This window comes from Myiozetetes cayanensis, unplaced genomic scaffold (assembly GCF_022539395.1).
Source record: "Myiozetetes cayanensis isolate MyiCay16 unplaced genomic scaffold, myiCay2020 scf20-37, whole genome shotgun sequence".
In the NCBI taxonomy this organism is placed as follows: Eukaryota; Metazoa; Chordata; class Aves; order Passeriformes; family Tyrannidae; genus Myiozetetes; species Myiozetetes cayanensis.
In genome coordinates, this window is record NW_026087412.1 from 4183562 (window position 1) to 4191160 (window position 7599).

Genomic DNA, 7599 nt, shown 5'->3' on the forward strand with positions numbered 1-7599 from the left:
TACTATTTTGAACTCCTTGGACAGAAGGTGTAGACTTTGTCAGGACCCTGAAAACAGCTTCATGGTTTGTTCCTACACTTCCATTTTTCTTCACTCAAAAGCTTAAAGTGCAGAACTCATCCCAGGCTATTTTATTGACTCAGGGCTGTCCCAGAAGGGTTTTATATTGCCTTTCACTTTCTCCCAGGAGGGACAGTGCTTTAGAAAACAATGAGTATGTGAATAGAAAGTAACTTACTTTCCAATGGGACTGGTTTTCAGCATACTAAATAAACTGTTGGGAGGGGGCTGAAATCCCCCCTAATGAGGGGATATTCCCAAGGGGCACTGGGCAGCTGCTTCACTTTTATCATGTAAAGATGCTTCTACGTCAATAATAAACGTTGGAAGAGAAGGAAAAAACTATCCCATTACATAGCTGGGAGTCACAGGGGAGACATTAGATGATGACTTCACCACAGTTCTGGAAGTGTCTTCTGCAGGAAACGCTGTTGCAAGAACAAGAATAACTCCCATTAAATTTTACTGGGCTTAAATAACTTAATGTGGTGTCAGTTTATAAAGCCCCAAACCAAGCAGAATGACAAATTTTTGTTTTCTCCATGTGGTTTGAATTTACATAAAAGAAATTAGAATTAGATTTATGTACCTCTTAGGTCTGATTTTAAATTCAGAAATGCGAGCAAATTCAGAGTTAAATTCCTTCTCTCGCTGCTTAATATGATTGTGCTCAGGAGTTTGGGAACAGACGAGGTGCAGTTCCGAGGCACAGCAGTGAAAGTTGAGGGCAGAGTGAATATATTGAAATGTTTCATGGCTTTTACGAGCCTGGGAAGGACCCTGCTAGAGCTGTAACACGGCTGTGTTTGTGTTGAGATACAGTTCAGATGATGGGGACGGTGTCTGTACAGTCAGGAGAAGGGCTGGCGCAGCTTCTGAATTATCCCATCTCCTGCATTATCCCAAGGTAACAATAGGCTTTCCCATTTAGCCATCAGAAGACATTCACAATGCCCCAGCCATGTTGCCCTGCTGTGTTTTATGGAGTAGAGAGTTAGCGAAGTAACATAAAGGATCAAGACAACAGGTCCTGCGTTTTTGAAATGTAGACGTTTGAAAACGTTCTTAGAGCCTCCCAGAGGAGGTCTACAGGGGCTGTAATGATCCTGCTCCAGCCAAGGTGGGCTGCAATGTAGACAGAGGTCTTCTTTTAAGAAGTCTGTGTCTTCAAACACCAACGGGTCTGGCTCTCCAGCCATGGGTTGCTGGCTTTGCCCTTTCATGATTCAGATGATGCCCCAGGCACGAGTGACCTGAGCACTTTGAGGAATGTCTGAAATTGCCCGTAAATACGAGGGCGGACTTTGGACAAAGACTAAATGTTCCCGTTTAACCTCACCTTTGTACCTGTGAGGGGCCATCTTGGTGACTTCCTCAACCTTCGAGCTGATCAGGAAAAAAAGTGAACGAAGCAGAATCTGAAGCCATAAGTACAAAAGAAATCTCCTAAATTGCAACTGAATATTACCACTGAAATGCATTAATGCATCAGCTTGCACTTGATCACACTGGGCAGAAGAATCTCAGAGAATACATCAGACTGTAGGGAGTGCAGTGTCAGCTGCTTTCTTTTCCCCCTCCCTTTTTTTTTTTCCTCCAGAACTAAACCAAAACCCATTTACAGCATTAAAAGGTGTTGCTTCTGCAGGACATGTCAGGTAGAGCATAAAATGTTAAACGCTTTGAAATGAGATAAGATTGCACCGTGTTTGCCATTTTTTCAATTGATAATTTGATAATTACAAAAAAAAAGCAAAACCCAAAACTGAAGTCCTTTTTTACCCTTCAAGATCCAGTGTGATTTCTCTTGGTTACAGTTTTCTTAATTTACTGATCTTCCTGTACTAAGATGCTATAATATGGCCGTGGTTTTACTCAGAGAGGATTCTAGTTCAGTGATCAGTGAACTGGTTCTTATTCTTCTTGTTTTTGTTCACAAAGATATTATGAAGACTTAAATAACTTCCTCGCAGTCCCTGAAGGGTGCAGAAGGCTGTTTTTATCAAGTGTGTGGGTTATTTTCAAATGCAGTATAAACACCTTTTCTTAAGTAAACAAAGACATCTGTTGAACATTTTGTGAGGGGATCACATTATTGCAGTGAAGAACAGTGTTAAATGTATACATGGAGATAATATTCCAAAAAATAGCATATTCTTGTGATCCTGTAATTGAGAAATGCAAAGTGCTGGACGTGATGAGTTGGTTTATTATTACAACCCTGAGCTTTTCTGAATTGATTGACATGATTCAAATGGAATAGCCTTAAAAGAAAAATCCCAGTGTGATAAGCAGATAACAACAAGGAGGATGAAAACAATTACCACAATGGCTTGGGCAATCACACTTGCTAAAGGGGATAAACTGACCATCTTGGCCACATTACTGCTGTCAAGGGCTACAATTTGCCCATCGTAGAAAATAAACGGGTCATGAAATGGGGAAGTGAGCCTTAAAGACTACATAGAAGGTATTTGCAGTGATTGCAGCTATTGGCACCTTAGTTATAAATTATTTTTGCTCTATAGGACATGAGCAGATATCAGATCAGTAGTATTTTAAATTAAGATTCAAATGCAGAGGACTCTGCTGCTGTGGGGACTTCAGCAGAGAGTTTTCTGCCATAACAAAACCTTGGCTTGTCTTTTGATGACATTTTGACTTTATTAATCTTTTGGGCCTGAACACTTGTGTATCCAAGAATTTTCCAGCTTTATTGATGACTGAAGTTGAGACATCAGATTTAGATCCCATAGCTCTGGCTTACAAAAATAAAAAGGGGACCAGACTGTCAGTTCAGAAAGATGAAGTAAGAGGTTAACTGTGAGTGAGCCACTGTGCCTGCTGGATTTTACAAGTGCTGCTATTTTGGCATAAAATTAATGCTGTCCCAAAATACTTTTCACCAGATATTTGGTGCAGAGATCTTCACCAGCAGGTTATTATATTTAGTAGCCAAAGTAATTTATTTGTCACCTCACTTCTGGTTGCATCCTTGTATACATCAGCTCAGCCCATCTCTTGACTGATTGTCTATAATTCCACTGGCATCTGGTCAGTGCTTCACTGCTTTTCTGGACTGGTTCTTCTCAGTTCTGTGATTCTTCCTTTTCTTCTAAGATTGGGTTTGGGGTTTTTTTCCTTTCTTTTTCTTCTTTCTTTTCTCCTTTTCTTTTTTTAAGATGATCAAAACCAATTATGATATATCTTTGAATCTGTTCGAGATAGGACAAGGGTTCAGATTAACACCGAAGAGCTTTCCTTTCCACAGGTCTCTTATCATGATTCTACCAACAGAAATTAATTTTGTAGAAATCCAGGCTTGGACAGGGACAGAACATTTCACTGTTCTTACAGCTTTAGCTCAAGGTTATTATTGCTGCTCTGTGCTCAGAAGGGAAGAATGCATACTAATTACAGACATTTTATCTTAATTTCCATAGCAATTAAATGTTATTTTAAAAGGCTAATTTGAAATATTTCCTAAGTGATCCACTTGGGTGACACCCTTGCACAGTTTTGAGGAAAGCTATGAAAATGTATTTAAATGTGTACCAAGGTCTTGATTCAGAATCTAAATCTCACTTTTCAGTAATAAATACCTTAGGAAATGCATATTCCTTGAAAAAAACCCACCCACAACAAAGGAGTTCACACCAGTGGTAAATTTAAACAGCAGCAGAATATTATGATAGCTTTGACAGGAGTAGCTGATGTAAAGGAGAAATATTGGAGTAAAAATAAAATAAAGCCATCTTTATTAAGGAAATTTATGCTTTAAAGAAAGTAGCAAAGCTTTGTGGTTATTTACATAGAAACCATTGATTTTTCTTAACTACTCTGTAATGCATCTATGCAGTAATTTAGAAAGCTTATACTTAAAACAGATGCCAGCATTATTCTTCAGAGAGTACTCGGAACACAGTGAGTGCGAGACAGATGGATGCAGGAAAATCAATAGTTCAGAGAACTCCATCAGATGCCTGCATTTCACATAGGTCAGGTTTGATGAAACCTCAGCCTCATGAATCAACACTTCTGATGTAAATAATTCACCGTAATGGAAAAACCCCCACTACGCTTCTATGGGGATGAATGTAAATACACTTTTAAAATAATTGTCAGTGAGCTGTAAGATGATCTGACTCCTGTAGGTGGTTTATACATACATGTGATCCTACTAATACAGAGTTTTAGGACAGCAAAAGACTGGATATTTTCCTTTTAGTAAAAGGTTTTAGAGGTTAGCAAAATAAGGGAAATGATGGCATTTAGTTTGAGTGGCATTTGCAGCACAAAAATGCTGCAGCCTCTTGGCTCTTATAATGAATATACTGTAAACTCTATAAATCCTCAATTAGTATTTAAATCTGATCTCATTCCTGCTTTTGTATGCATATCAGCAGGTTTTAAGTGTTCCAAGATGACTATAATGTGACCTTCCTTTGGGAACAGCTCCACAGGGCTCTCAGAGGTACAAGAGGAAAAGGCACAAACTACAAAGTGAGATGAGTAAAAAAAACCCAGTGATCAGGACAGGGCTCCTGTTGACTTAACAGTGAACCAAAGTAAAGCTCAGCCAAGTCTGATCTCTATAAAGAAATGGAGCTTAATTCTGATCCAGCATATCTGGATCAGAGCCCTACAGATTTGGGGGTTGCTATTTCTGTTTTTTACTGGTAAGGTGAAAAAACACATAGAAAGTCATGTCTTTTTATTTCCTCCCCCCACCAAAAGTGTAGTGGATTCCAGATCAGAGACTATGAGAATAAGGGCTACTTTGTTTTGCTGAGAGTGTATATCATTGCTTTTCATGAAGTCTTATAAAGGAGCTTTTAAAGTCCTCTCACAGGGACAAATATTAAGCAGATCAGGATGAAACTTCAATATTGTGTTGCAACTTGGGTTCATTCACACACAACTCAACTTGTTTATGAAATTTATAACCTTAAAAGCCTAAATACAAAGAACTGGGGCTAAAGGAAGTGACGGGAGCTGTTGTATTTTTCATCTGTGTTTATAAAAAATAGCAATATATTTCTTTGTTAAGCAAAATTAATACTTGATGAGAGTCACAGGTATGCAAAACACCTTCAAGTTTACAGTGCTTAAATAATTGTATTACTTCATATTATATAATGTCTGGATATACCAGGGATTCTTAAAAGAATTACCTGACAAGTCCTACGAACTGTCAGCGTTCTCCTTAGCGATAAAAGTTCCAGAAGACTGCAAAGAAAACCCAGTGTTGTGTAAATACCTTAAGGTTAATTTAATGATGTCACAAGTAATCCCAGACATGTTAATTGGAGGTCGGTTCTCGTGCACTTAAGGACCGGCTGAGATGGAAACAGTGGAAACAAAATTAACAATCAGTGGTGATGGATATGATTTTTATGGAAAGCAGATATTGAACGAGCATTCTGGTGCTTTGGATGAGATTGCAGCGTTGACAGATAATCTGCTATTGTTTCATTTAATGCACTTCAGCACTGTCATTTGGCCATAATGTCTTGCATGATTATGGTTTTTAAAACAAGTGTGTTAACTGATGTTCAGCCCTTTGGACTGCAATGGTAAACTCAAACAAGCTTCAGGAAATCATCATCGGGTTTAAAGGTGTGTGCAAGAAGTGCCTGTTCGGGGGAACTTTGTCAGATCTATTTTTCTGGCCTGATGTTATTCAGGCTCCTCCCTAGAGAATGATGTTCTGATAAGTCTTTAACCTGTCAGGAAAACCATGCTTTGGGAGGTAAAATAAAAAAGTCCACAGTTAAAAAGCGAGGCTAAATTATTTCAGACTACAAATAAGAGTAGAGGTTGTCAACAGTGGATTTGCATCTCTATGGTGACACTTGAAAAAGCTCAGCTGAGGCAACTGGAAGTGTGAAATTAGAGAACATAAATTGAAGAATGATAAATCCCTTTGTGAATGCCATCATTTCTGAGTAATGTGAAACTCTAGTATGCTGAAGTTTGGAATTTAAGGGATTTTTAACATCTGAAATGAAATAATGACCATTGAGTTTAAAGTGTTTAATTTATTGCCAGTGTTCACCAGCTTAGCTTTCCTGCTCCATCCACAGACCATTCCAGTTGGTAACTGGTCTTTGAATTTTAACTAGAAATGCAATGGCTTTCCTGTCTATAGAAGACATTGATGCTTATTGAGAAAATAATCTGTAAATAGATTTTTCTTAATGCTCTGTATTGTTTCCCAATGAAAATAACAGTTATGTTAATATTTTAACCCAAAAAAAATGGTTTTGTACATTATTTAGCCTTAAAAGTTAATGGAAGTTTACAATATAAACCAGCACTGCTCCATCAAACCTTAGAGAAACAGCTGCTTCACAAGCTGCAGTAAAATTCTGACCCTATCAATGGAAGCTTTTCCAGTAATTTCAGGGAGAAGACAGGAAAGGAAGTTGCCATTGCACAGTGGGTGGTTGTCCTTAGTTTCCTGAATCAGGTGACCTTTCTTGATCACAGGAGCTCCCAGAGAATTTCTCCAGTGGGCAAGAACCAAAGGAAAAAAAGACACTAAGAAGTTCCAAATTCTGAGTTTTTAGGAGTAAAACAGTAAAACAGTATGGTTGCTTTGGAGACAAGAACAAAGCCAGCAAGGAGGGACATTTACAACTAAAAGGAACTTAGTTTGGAGGCTCCATATTTCTTTTACTTGACAAGAGAAGTTTTGCTGTGTGGATTCATTGAACAACATCACATCTTGCTGTTTCTTTCTCAACTCTTGACTTCAGGCCCCTCAGAAGGAGATTTGCACACTGTCTCAGACATCTTACAACCATAGATTAACAAGAAATAAATTGGTCTTGGATGTTGGCAAATCTCAAAACCATATGTTCAGAGAGTTCTTTCATTTGGCTGTAATTAATTTTTTACAAAATTAGTAGCTGTAATCAATTGATACCTGAATGGAGGCTGAATCCTGCTCTGGGTGTTTGAAGTCTCAGGGAGTTGTAATAGATCAAGAAAAGCTTTCATAGCTGTGGCCTTTATAGTTTCACTGTATACATCTGTTCTAAATAATATTGAGACTAATTCTGCCCTTTGTCATAATGATATAAATCCAAAATAAAGCCCTAATACTGCAAGGACTTAGTGCCTATACTCCAGGCAAGGGACAAATCCTATATATTGCAGCAGTAATATATACATGCTTAACTTCCAGCAGATGAATATCTCTGCAGGATTTAATTTAAGCAGACACTTCTAGTTTCAGTGAATGTCACCTGGAGCAGAACTTGGTGCTGTGGTTGGAGACACTGTGCCTTGCTTACTGTTATTGCTTGATCTCTAACAAGTCCCAGGGGCTTACAGTCACTTAGTGTTCATTATTTAGGCAAAAACTCATTAAAAGGGATCCTAAAATGCTGTAAAATAGGTGATTATAAAGCCTCTGAAAAATGAAAGAACAATGCATGTTGAATTGCTGCTTGAAATGCTACAGATGTCGAATTTTTCAACTACAAAGCGTTTCAAATTATTCGGGGTTTAGTTGTTTCGAGATACATTGTT